This window comes from Alexandromys fortis, unplaced genomic scaffold, assembly GCF_014885135.2.
Source record: "Alexandromys fortis isolate MF-2015 unplaced genomic scaffold, M_Fortis_MF-2015_v1.1 scaffold_61, whole genome shotgun sequence".
In the NCBI taxonomy this organism is placed as follows: domain Eukaryota; kingdom Metazoa; phylum Chordata; class Mammalia; order Rodentia; family Cricetidae; genus Alexandromys; species Alexandromys fortis.
Genome location: NW_026067962.1, coordinates 819,769 through 833,488, shown reverse-complemented (window position 1 = coordinate 833,488; position 13,720 = coordinate 819,769). Strand labels below are relative to the sequence as shown.

Sequence of the window (13,720 nt, the reverse complement as noted above, 5' to 3'; positions counted from 1 at the left end):
CAAATAGTCTCTGAGTATTTTGTGGAGGTCTGGCCAGAATGTTGTACAAGATGTGCACCATTTGAGCTAACCAAGTTGGAACCATCTTGTGCAGCTAGTACCCAAAACAGGTCTTGTAGTAGCGCTATCAGTATCATGACGTCATATAAACCAGGTAGAGTTGTTGTTGTGGGGCCCCATCTTCTTCCTGGAAACTTCAAGTGTCACTGCAGGAAAAACTCATTGTTCATTGTAAAAAACTTAAACATTAATCATATAGACATATATAGACATACACATATTCAATGAAAGGCATGATAGATATATTCAATGAAAGGTATGATAGATATGAAGAAAAGCAAAGATGTTTTCTAAACTCATTATTTCTTTCTGTCCCATATCATGGCTCTTGACATGAGACAGAAAATCCAGAAACTCTTCGGTTTTTCTCTTACCAACAGGCTTGGAATTGGAGACAGACTGAGCCAGAGTCCAATTTCAAAACCAGCTCTATACATTAATAAATAAATGCACATTAATACATATTTAAAGATAAGAGTAGAATAATTTTACTTACAAGACCTATTTGATTTTCTTGCTGATTCTTATTGGGTTGTAAATAGTTTCCATCTGTCCGTATTCAAACATCCAGGGTCCCTTGAATTTTCTGAAGATGAGCTGGATCTTTGAGAAAATCAACAAGCTTGACAAACCCCTATCCAAAGTAATCAATAGGTGGAGAGAGAACACTCAAATTAAGAAGATCAGAAATGAAAATGGGGACATAACAACAGACACTGAGTAAATTCAGAGAATCATTAGGTCTTACTGTAAAAGCCTGTGTGCCACAAAATGGGAAAATATTAAAGAAATGGACATTTTTAGATAAATACCATATACCAAAATTAAATCAAGACAAGGTGAACAAATTAAATAGACCTATAAGTCGTGAGGAAATAGAAGCTGTCATCAAAAACCTCCCAACCAAAAACAAGCCCAGGACCAGCTGGTTTTAGTGCAGAATTCTACCAGAACTTCCGTGAAGAGCTAATACCTATACTTCTTAATGTGTTTCACAAAATAGAAACAGAAGAGTCATTGCCAAACTCTTTTTATGAAGCTGCAGTTACTCATACCAAAACCACACAAAGACTCAACCAAGAAAGAGAATTACTTTACAACTAAAATAACATCAATGCAAAAATTCTAAACAAAATACTGGCAACCAAATCCAAGAACACATCAAAAAATCATCCATTATGATCAAGTAAGCTTCATCCCAGAGATGCAGGGCTGGTTCAACATATGAAAATCTATCAATGTAATCCATCATATAAATAAACTGAAAGAAAAAAAATATGATCATTTCATTAGATGCCGGAAAAAGCATTTTGCAAACTCAATTTCCCTTTATAATAAAGGCTTGGAGAAATTAGGGATACAAGGATTATATCTAAATATAATAAAAGCAATATACAGCAAGCCGACAGCTAACATCAAATTAAATGGAGAGAAACTCGAAGAGATTCCTCTAAAATCAGGAACCAGACAAGGCTCTCCACTCTCTCAACACCTATTCAATATAGTGCTTGAAATTCTAGCAATAAGACAACATAAGGAGATCAAGGGGTTTCAAATTGGCAAGGAAGAAGTCAAATATACATTATTTGCAGATGATATGATAGTGTACATAAGTAACCCCAAAAAATCTACCAAAGAACTCCTACAGGTGATAAATACCTTCAGTGATGTGGCAGGATACAATATCAACCTGAAAAAAATCAGTAGCCCTCCTATACACAAAGGATAGAGAAGCAGAGAGGGCAATCAGAGAAACATCACCTTTCACGATAGCCACAAATAGTATAAAGTATCTTGGGGTAACACTAACCAAGGAAGTGAAAGATCTATTTGACAAGTACTTTAAGGCTTTGAAGAAGGAAATTGAAGCGGATACCAGAAAATGGAAGGTATGCTCCTGGATGGGTAGGATCAACATAGTAAAAATGGCACTTCTACCAAAGGCAATCAATACATTCAATGCAATCCCCATCAAAATCCCAACAAAATCCTTCACAGACCATAAGAGGACAATAGTAAACTTTATATGGAAAACAAAAAACCCAGGATAGCCAAAACATACAATAAAGGAACTTATAGAAGCATTACCACTCATGACATCTAACCCTATTATAGAGCTACAGTAATGGAAACAGCTTGGTATTGGCATAAAAACAGAGATGTTGACCAACGGAATAAAATTGAAGACCCTGATATTAATCCACAAACCTATGAACACCTGATTTTTAACAAAGAAGGTAAAATCACACAATGGAAGAAAGAAAGCATCTTTAACAAATGGTGCTGGCATAACTGAATGTCAACCTATAGAAGAATGAAAATAGATCCATACATGCCTATCACCATGCACAAAACTCAAGTCCAAATGTATTAAAGACCTCAATATAAGTCTGACCACACTGAACCTGATAGAAGAGAAAGTGGGAAGTAGCCTGCAACACATGGCCATAGGAGACCATTTCCTACATATAACCCCAGTAGCACAGGCAATAAGAGCAGCAATGAATAAATGGGACCTCCTGAGACTGAAAAGCTTCTGTAAAGCAAAGGACACAGTCATTAAGACAAAGAGGCAACCTAATAAATGGGAGAAGATCTTCACCAACCCTACATCAGACAAAGGTCTGATCTCCAAAATATAAAAAGAACTCAAGAAATTAGACTTTAAAATTCTAAATAACCCAGTTAAAAAGTGGGGTGATGAACTGAACAGAGAATTCTCAACAGAAGAATTTCAAATGGCCAAAAGATACTTAAGGACATGTCCAATTTTCTTAGCTATCAGGGAAATGCAAATCAAAACAGCTTTGAGATTCCATCATATACCTGTCAGAATGGCTAAAATCAAAAACACCAATGATAGCCTTTGCTGTAGAGGATGTGGAGTAAGGGGAACACTCATCCATTGCTGGTGGGAATGCAAACTTGTGCAACCACTTTGGAAAGCAGTGTGGCAGTTGTGGTGGTTTCTCGGAAAATTGGGAGTCAACCTACCTCAGGATCCAGCAATACCACTCTTGAAAATATACCCAAGAGAAGCCCAATCATACTAGAAAAGCATTTGTTCAACTATGTTCATAGCATCATTATTTGTAATAGCCACAATCTGGAAACAACCTAGATGCCCCTCAATGGAAGAATGGATAAAGAAAGTTTGGAACATATACACATTAGAGTGCTATTCAGTGGGAAAAAAACAACAACAACAAAAAAAATGACATCTTGAATTTTGGATGCAAATAAATGGAAATAGAATACACTATCCTGAGTGAGATAACCCATATCCAAAAAGATAAATATGGTATGTACTCACTTATTAGTGGATTCTAACCACAAACACAGGACACTGAGCCTATAGTTTGCGATCCTAGAAAAGCTAAGTAATAACATGAACCCAAAGAAAAACATGTATAGATCCTCCTGGAAATTGGAAGCGGACAAGATTGCCAGGCAAAAGCTGGGAGCGTTTGGGTGGTGGGGTAGGGAAAAGGGGAGAGGGGAAGAGAGAAGGGAGAAGGGGAGGATTGGGGAGAGCTTGGGGGAATGGATGGTTTAGATGTAGGAAGAACCGATATGGGCACAGGGAAGAAGATATCTTAGTTAAGGGAGTTTGGGGTGGTAAGAGGCTTGCCTCTAGAGGGATTCCCAAGTGTTCCCGGGGATGTCTCTGGTTAGGACACTGGGCAGTGGAGCAGAGAGTGCTTGAACTGGCCTTGTCCCTCAGTCAGACTGATGAATATCTTGAATATCACCATAGATTTTTCGTCTGGCAACAGATTGAGATAGAGACAGAGACCCACATCGGAGCACTGGACTGGGCTCCCAAGGTCCAGTTGAAGAGCAGAAGGAGGGAGAATATGAACAAGGAAGTCAGGACCACAAAGGGGTTGGTCTACCCACTGAAACAGTGTGTCTGATCTAATGGGAGCTCACCAAAGCCAGCTGGACTGGAACTGAGCGAGCACGGGATCAAACTGGACCTGCTGAATATGGCTGACAATTGGGGCAGACTCAGAAGCCAATGATAATTGCACTGTGATTTGTTTCTACTGCATGTATTGGCTTTTGGGGATCCTAGTCTATTTGGATGCATACCTTCCTAAGCCTGGAAGGAGGGAGGAGGGCCTTGGACTTCCCACAAGGCAGGGTACCCTGCACTCCTTTAGGACTGGAGGGGGAGGGATGAAGGGTGAGTGCGGGAGTGGGAGGGAAATGGGAGAAGGGGAAGAAGTGGAATTTTTGAATGGTATTATTTATAAAGTAATAAAATTAAAAAAAGGAACAGTGAGGAGGCTGTGAGTGCTCCCTGGGAACAGAGATAGGCTGTGTGTGCTCTACACATTGTCTTCTTTCTGTTTTCTTGTTTCTACTAAATGTAAATAACAATGTTGAAACCTGGGTTGGGTTTTTGAGAGGTTTTATATGCCTCTTTGTAGTCACTATGGCTCCTGAGCAGTATTTTGCACTGGAAACCAGGGCTCACTTTTTTCAACTAAAATTTAAACATTAAACTATATTTAATCAAGCAGGGTGGTGTGGGCACATGCCTTTAATCACAGCACTCAAACCCTAACCCTAACCATAACCCAGGAGGTAGAGGCAGGTGGATTTCTGTGAGTTTGAAGTCAGCTTAGTCTACAAGATCTAGTTCCAGAACAGGCTCCAAAGCAACACAGAGAAACCATGTCTCAAAAACACAACAAAAGAAAGCAAAACAAAACAAAAAAACAACCAAACAAAATTAAAATAAAAAAAGAAAGAAAAAAAAGAAGAGAAAAAACTATATAATTATACAGCAATTTAATACATTTGAAAGTTGGGAATAATAGAACTATGGACAGCAATGAGATCTGTGGCGGGAGGCTTGTTTATAAACTGATATAAGCAAAATACACATCCATATATAAATACATGTGTGTGTATATATATGTATATACTATGCAAAAATAAGCAGGATACTGTAATATAATTTAAGTAGCACGCATTTTTTAAAATTTTGTTTTATAAAAGAAAATAAAAGCACAGGAATGAAGGTAAAGTTAATTAAATGATAAGACCTGAAACTAAAAATTTTGTGATAAAAAATAGAAAAGAAAAGCTGAATTGAAGGGTGATCTTAGTTTGTCTTCTTAATAAAAATATAGTCAGAAATTGAGGTAAAACCTGAAATATCATAGAAGCATAACAATAGCCACAAGAAACTTCTGTCTCTCTGAATATTCTGTCCAAAAGGGCCAAGATCCTGTGTCAGCTCCCTCCTTATCACTTCCTCTTTATATCCACCCTTATTATTTCCTGTCTCCTGTTTGTACAGACCAGACGACCTCTATGGTTAACCAGATGCTATCTCCATGCTCTGTTATCCAGGTAAGTTTTATTTGTCAGAACACAAGCTAAATATCATCCAACACAGAGTCAAGTGACACAATTCAAAATGAAAGAAAATATTTGCTATATGTGCATACAGCAGGAATTGATATTTAAAACTTTAAAAACTAAATAATAAACTCAAACAAAATAAAACAACTCAATCAAAAAGGAAAAAAATAAAAGATATTTTCAAAATGACACAAATGGGATCAGTAGAGAACATTATGAATTCTATATAATCCTAATCATCTGGAACATGCAAGTTGAACTTGCAATGAGACATCATCTCACTATAACAAGAATACCTATTCTCAATATTCAATTTTTAACTTAAATGCTATTAGTAGGTCTTGGAGTATATGTGCTTTTATTTATGCATATCATAATGTGCACGTGGAAGACAGACAACATCTTTGTGGAGTCATTGTTTTTCTTCCATGATAAGTTTCTGGAATTTAACTCAAGCTATCAGTTGGAGATATAAAAGCCTCTTACCTGCTAGATTATTTTCTTGGACCTTTATTTTAAATGCATTTTAATTTTATTTAATTTGAAGTTAGAGGTGACAGAGTACACTTTTAATCCCAGCGTTTACAAGGCAGACGCAGGCAGATCTCTGGTTTCAAGGCCAGCTTGGTCTATAGAGTGAGCTTCAAAACAGCCAGAGATGCAGAGAGAAACTCTGTATATTACATTTGGTTTTTCAAATATATTTGTGTACATACATACAAACATATATATTTCATAGTGGTTATACTAATTTAAATTCCCACCAGCACTAGGGAGATATTTTCTTTTCTTGATAGCTTTGCTCACCTGCTATCTATAGTAGTTTTGAGAACTGTAACATGAATAGGGCCTGCTTGTTGGGGTTTTTGTCCTTCCCAGTACCCCACAACTGTTTAGCCCCAAAGAAAATCACACAGAGGTCTTCATAAATTATAAGCTGATTGGCCCATTAGTTCTAGCCCCTCACTGGCTAACTCTTACATCTTGATTAACCCATTTTTCTGATCTATGTTAGGCATGTAGCTCAGTATCTTTTTCAGTGGGGCAGATCACATCCTGCTGCTTAGGTGGTCTAGGCAGGAGTGGGAGAAATCAACTTCCTCATTCCCAGAACTCTCCTGTTCTCCTCGCATTATTTCTACTTCCTGTTTGGTTTTCCTACCTATATTTCCTGCCTGGCCCATCAGCATTTATTTAAAACGTGATTGACAGACTACAGACAATTCTGCACAAGAGAACAACAATTCTTTAAGTCATGTATACAAATATAATTTATATATAAAACATATAATCTTTATGTGTACATAGAATTTTATATGTATGTTTTCTATATGCCCATATATCATATATGCATGTATATATTCTTTGTATTATACATTTTATTTAAACACAAAAATTTATACATATTATATAGCATTTATTATATATATACACTAAAAATAGTATGGAGACACATAAAATAAATGAAATTTCCATTTGATATGTAATTTCCACTATTGAATATATACCCAAAGAAAATGAAATATGTATGCCAAAGTTATAAATTCTCTCATGTTCCTTGCAGCATTGTTTACAATAGTCCATATTTAAAAAAATAAGAAGTCTCTTATCAAATAATCCACAGATCCCTTTCCTTGCAAATTTGCCCAGTTGAATAAAAGCAGCACATAAAAGGAATGGTATTCCGTTGTTTGTGATGGTGCTATCATACTTTGGCCAAGGAAAATCAATCAAGCCTTGAGAAACAAGCACCACATGCTGTCACTAATACATGGAAACTTAAAGGTTTATATCAAAGTTGAAAATAGAACCTTGGAGAATGGATGAGAAGAAAGAGTTGGAAAATATTGGTCATTATTTACTGAGTCACATTTAATATGGAAAACATATTCAGGAAAGCTATGGCAATTATGTAGTACATTTTGTAGAAAATCATAGCAGATTTAGAAAGGTGCTCTCTAGATAGTTGAGAAACACAAGACAACAATATTTATCCAGTATAAACTCATACCAAAATATGGTATGCCGTTAAAAAGAGTTTTCATGTTTTATTTATTAATAAAGAACAATTTAAAAACCAAATAAATTATTTCTTTGGTCATATATTTCTTCTTAAATATACAGTACAATAGAAAATTTATTTAGAGTCCAAAAGTAGCAGTGTATTCAGGATATATGCTACAGAAAAGTAATTTTTAAAATAGTTGTCACAACCAATGATGTCTGTTCCCCTCCCTTCTTTTTCCCTCCTCTTCTGCCCTCTCCTGTGGTTCCCATGCTCCCAATTTACTCAAAAGATCTTGTCTTTTTCTACTTCCCATGTAGATAAGATCCATGTATGTCTCTCTTAGGATCCTCACTATTGTCTAGGTTCTCTGGGATTGTGATTTGTAGGCTGCTTTACTTTGCTTTATATCTAAAAGCCACTTATGAGTGAGTACATATGATGTTTTTCTTTCTGGGTCTGAGTGATCTCACTCAATATGATGTATTTTAGATCCATCCATTTGCCTGCAAATTTCAAGATGTCATTATTTTTTTTTCTGCTGCACTCTCACTCCAAGATTTACTCAGGCTCTTGAGATCAAAGAAGACTCTTTCTGACCAGTACTTAAGTAGGAGAAAAATACAAAAATTAACTGTTGACTTTTTGACATTTAATGCAATTACTTTTCCCCTAGTATTCTTGATTAATTAGTCAATATTGCTGGACAATTTCAAAGCAGTTTCTCTCGACTGAAAAGAAAGCATCACTGAATAACAAAAATCAATTTGCTAATACAAATCTAGATAATCACAATTAGGTGCATAAATACCTTATTATGTTACCATTCCAGGTACTGTTATCAGGGCCTGACAACAGCTTAGCTGTGATTGAAGACCTAGGACTAAGTTTGACAAACAGCTTGGTGATGATTTAAGACCTAGTTTTAGGCATTTTAACCAGCTGTCAAGCTATGCTCATGCATATGAGATATAAACTGTGGTTCTATCATGTCTATGCCCTGTTCTTCAGTTCCCAAATTATTCCTTTGCTTCCCAACATGTCAGTAAGTTTGCATGTTTTGATAAAGATTGCTCATTCTGCTTAGATTATATGCATCCATTAACCCATACAGATTTTTAAATAGGTAAAAATATTTACTAATTTTCATATTTGAATGGCATTATCAATGTAAAAGCAAACAATCAACAGCAATAAAAAACCCAACTCTCACTATCTGAAGGGATTGAGGTGGTTTATCCAAAGGCCAAATTTGAATGTCTATGACACAGAAACCGTGGATCTAAGTTGCCTAGGTTTCATGTTCCCAAATGGAAAATAATTCATTGGTTTTAGTAACAGAATAAATAAACATTTTAGCTGCTGGAAGTAAGAGGTCTCTTAAGTTAGTAGAATTCAGAAGATTTTTAGTTATTGGTCATGGAAAGTTAAATCTGAAACAGATTATTTGTCAACAAGAACACATTTGTATTTAACCCCTCATATAAAACTCATGTACATAAAGAATTTTTACACTATGTTCTGTTGGAATTTAATGTTAATTAATAAATATATCCCAATCAAGCATAATTTTTCTATATTTACCTAAGAGAGATTAGTACTCAAAAAGAAATTCACTAAAGTATTCATATTCGGTACCTATCAGAGTAGAAACAAACTAACAAAAAAAAAAACCTGACTGATAAGTGAAAATGAAGCAGATAAATAAAATTGAAAGGCAAAACAAAATTTACAAAGAACCAAAGTAGAGGAAGAAGCCTATTGTTCAGTAATTGTAATTCAGAGCGTACTTGGCATTTGTCCCAGGACAACAGCTATTTCCATATTCAGAGTCAATCTATGACCACGTACACAAATAAAGATTTGCTAATGCACAAAGACTCGACGCCCAAAACTTTCACGTTCCTGATCTTGTGCTCTCCATTTCTCCATCTTTTGCTTCATGACTGTACATATTACATCTGAATGGCAGTACTATCTAACCTCTTCCAAGAAAATAGCCCACAGACACCTGCAGATAAACATTCATGTTTGTGGCAGGGATGAAAGGGAAGGAAAACTGTGAGACTCCTTGAATCTCTTGTTGAAATAGGGGCTGCGTCCCCAGCACCCCGGCCGCCTGGCTAGCTTATGCCCGAAATAACAACACACAAACTGTATTCATTTAAACACTGCTTGACCCATTTCTATCTAGCCTCTTCTAGGCTAATTCTCACATATTAATTTAGCCCATTTCTAATCATCTGTGTAAGCACCCCAAGGTGCGCTTTACCGGAAAGATTCTAGCCTCCCTCCATCCTGGGTCGGAGCTGCCTTGGAGAGCGGAGCCTGGTGTCTCTGCTCCAGAGAGCAGAGCTGTCAGGTCTGTCCGGGAGCAGAGCAGAGTCTGACCTCACTTCCTCTTCCTCCCAGCATTCTCTTCTGTTTACTCCACCCACCTATGTTCTAACCAATAAAATGGGCCAAGCCAATTTCTTTATTAGCCAATGACCTTCCTCCATCAATCTCTCAAGCCTTTGGCTCTTCTCATGCATTGATGATGAGGAACACAACTAATACCACCACATAGACAAAGGTGCCTAATGAAGATCCCGTTGCTTTGATCCCAATCCATTGTCAAATGGGTGAAGTAGGTTCACAGGAGTGGTCTTATTAGTTACTTGATGATGAGTCAAGAGGCAGAAAAAAAATTCCTTTCTTTCTCTGCTTTCCATTTTTTATAAGACCATACAAATTATCATTCTCATTAAAATATTTTCAAACGGTTTGATTTTTCACAATTTTTCCAGCTGTTCTCTAGTGTCTTAAAAGAATATGCTTGACTAGCAAAAGATGATAGACAACGCTTACTTGAAAAGAACTGTATGCTGTAAAATACTTTTTTAAGAAAAGATTCTATTTGAGTTAAGTGAAATATGAGTCGTCTCTATTTTAAAAAATATACACAGATTCACTTTAAGAAAAATCTGCAGTTACATGCTGAAAATTGCACCTGTGAGAGCTAGAATGCCACTCATTCTGAACGTCTGCCTTTCTCAAAAAACAGCATAAAATATCCTGCAAGAACTATAATTTGAGAAAAAATATTTCTCGTTGAAAATATGTGGCAAATGTTTGATTTTTGAGAAGGCTGAAAAGTGTGGGTAAAGTCATACCATAAATAAACTGGTATTAATACACATGTGACTTGCTACCAATCTCCCTTCAGACTGCTTTGTCCATAGTGAGTTACATACTATTGAGGTTTGTAAATAAATTTGAGGAGCTTTGTTTTCATTTTTTCCCAATTTTTCTCTTCTGGTTTACTCTTAGTGGCTTATGACTAACTTTGTGTTTCCAGCTTACAAGATAGAGTCTAGAAGAAATTAATGATACAATTTGAGAATTAGTGAGAAAAAATTCATAAGAAATCTCCTTTTCTTGAAATCTTGGATTATACCTAAATCTGTTCTATATTTTATTATTTCCCATAGATACCATACAGTAATACACCACATGCTAGAACACCACAAGCCCATCTTATTCCCTAAACCCCTATAAGAGTCTCTCTTCATTTCATTATTCAATGGCTTTCATGGCCTTTCTTTTTACTCAAGCAATTTTAAATTGTGTTGTAATGTACTATTTTTTGGCATACTTAAAACGGTAACAGAGCACGAATACCTTCATGGAGTTAGTTTATAAAATATGATTTTAAAATGTCTACACAGGTTTCATGTCTTCAGATATTCTAGCCTATAACGAGTAATAGAAGGTAAACAATATTATCATGAGAAAGACAGAGTGTGTAAATTCGGCCTTGAAATGTTCTATGTAGTTAAACCTGTGAAAAAAGTTAGATTATGAATTTCACAGGCCTCCTGTTTTGTTGCTTTTTTTTTTACTCAGTTAAAGTATCAAAAATACATTACCTCTTTTTTGTGAGCTCAAGTACACAATATGCTTATGTGTATGTGTGCATGCGTGTGTATGTATGATAAAAATCTATGACTAGATTAGTATCTACCATCACAGTATTCCTTTAGTTTAAAATTTTTACATACTAGGCCCAGTTCCCTCTCCCTTTCTTTCTCGTGGTCCCCATCTCTCCCCCTTTTTGTCCACCATCTACTCCTCAGGGGAGGTAAGACCTCCCCTGGACAGTCAACAAAATCTGTTACACCAAGTTGAGGCAGGACAAAGTTCCTCCTGCCCACCCTTATCAAGGCTAAGCAAGGTATCTAAACACAGGGAGTGGGCTCCAAAAAGTCAGTTCACGCATTCAGGATAAGTCTTGGTTCCACTGCAGGGTTCCCCAACAGATCAAATTACATAAGTGTCAGAAGGCTTCATTGGGTCCTATGCAGGATCCCTAGCTGTCAGTCCAGAGTCCATGAGTTCCCACTAGGTTGTGTTTGCTTTCTCTGTGGTTTTCCCAATAATGATCTTGACCCACTTGCTCATATGATCCCTCCTCCCTCTCTTCACATGAACTCCAGGAACTCAGTTCAGTACCGGCTGTGGGTCACTGCATCTGCTTCCATCAGTTACTGGATGTAGGTTCTATGATGACAATTAGAGTAGTCACTAATCTGATTATAGGAGAAGTCCAGTTCAGTCACCTTCTCCAGGAGTCCTACCTGGGGTCATTCTTGTGGATTCCTGGAAATATCCTCAGCTCCTCGTTTCTCCCTAACCCCTTAATGGCTCCCTCTATCAAGATATGTCTTTCATTGGTCCCCCCTCAATCTGTTGCCTAACTTGACCATCTGGAGCCCTCATGTTCCCATCTCCTAACCTCTCCCTTTTACTCCCCTTCCCAGTTTGCCCAGGAGATCTTAAGGGTTTCCCTTCCTGGGTCCCTTCTTGTGTCCTTTTCACCTAGCTTCTCTGGGGTTGTGGATTGCAGCCTGGTTATTCTTTGTTTTATGCTTAAAATCCACTCATGAGTGAGTACATACCAAGTTTTTCTTTCTGGGTCTGGGTTTCCTCACTCAGGATGACCTTTTCTAATTCTGTGCATTTGCCTGCAATTTTTAACATTTCTTTTTATTTTTATTTTTTTCCTCTGAGTAATACACCATTATTTTTTTTTCTGCTTCCATCACCAACAGGCTGAGGAGAAAGTTCTCCAAACAGGCAAAAAAAAAATTCCAAATGCATTTTAATTTTCAAATTAATTTGACCGTTACTATATTATTTAACATATATCTATTTGTTTTCTTTTTTATTTTTATGAACTATTATAATAAATTTTACTGATTTTTAATGATTGTACTTTGTCCTCTACAATTTAAATAGCCCAGAAGATAAAAATTAACTTATCTATTTTGCATCCCAACCACTATTTTCCCTCTTTACTTTCCTTCTATTCCCTCCCCCAACATAAGAGAGTTTTGAAGATTGTGAAATGTGTTTTTAAATGAAAATGGTACATAGAAATTTCAAAACATTTTGAACAATTTTCTTGAAATACTGTAATTTAGGTGATAAGACAAAGTTGTAAGACTATTGATAAGAATGCTTCTTTAAGAATAAGTATACTAAAGTATAGAAATAAATTAATGACAATAGTGTACATTTGGACATTTTGACTGTCCTTAAAAGGCATTGTTTCTTAGACTAAAGATTGCCTCAAGGAATTTTTTTTTTAAATCACTAAGTAGCCCTTTGTCTATGAGCCACCCAAGCAGCAAGGGGATTCGGTCCAGGCACCAGGAGAGACATCACTGGGGTGAGTGAGTTTCTGACCGGGCAGCAGCCCGGGACAGGGAACTCAGACACCCCTCCTACACTTCCTGGTCATCCTCAGGGGCTATTCTGCCCAATACCTCCTCTCTCTTCCTGTCCCACCCAGCTTACATCCACAACCCTCCCCCCCTCCGTCTGACTCCCTCCCCTCTTTGACCAAAGAACATCTCCCAGCCCAGCCTGTTCGGGCTCTAGGACCGAACCCGAATTGGCAGGGCAAACGGGAGGGTGGTAGCTCCTTTGTCCCACTAGCCTGCCTGCAGCGAGCTAGGTAGGACCTTTGTTTACGAGCCACCCAAGCAGCAAGGAGATCCGATCCCGGCACCAGGAGAGACATTGGGCTTGCATCCACAACCCACCCAGAGCGGTCCTGAGGAGTAACATCTGGACGGTAGTCAATGTTTGGGTGCTGAGGAGTTCCAACTTAACGGGAGGGTCCCTGCTTCTACACTGAAAAGATACACCCAGAGACTCATTCACAGCAAAGACTGGACCAAGACACCAGGCCTCTCCTGGCTCCATTTGAAGGAGGAGATGGGAAGGCGC

The 13,720-nt window shown here is 37.3% G+C and overlaps 1 long non-coding RNA gene across 2 annotated transcripts in view; it reads right to left on the bottom strand.

Annotated features, from left to right (window-relative positions):
* The window catches only part of LOC126508285 (uncharacterized), a 65,736-nt gene that overhangs the window by 6,749 nt on the left and 45,267 nt on the right, over nucleotides 1-13,720 (bottom strand). For both annotated transcript variants that reach the window (XR_007593765.1, XR_007593766.1), the window contains exon 2: nucleotides 557-694. This is a non-coding gene — a long non-coding RNA (uncharacterized lncRNA). The remainder of the gene's footprint in view (nucleotides 1-556; nucleotides 695-13,720) is intronic.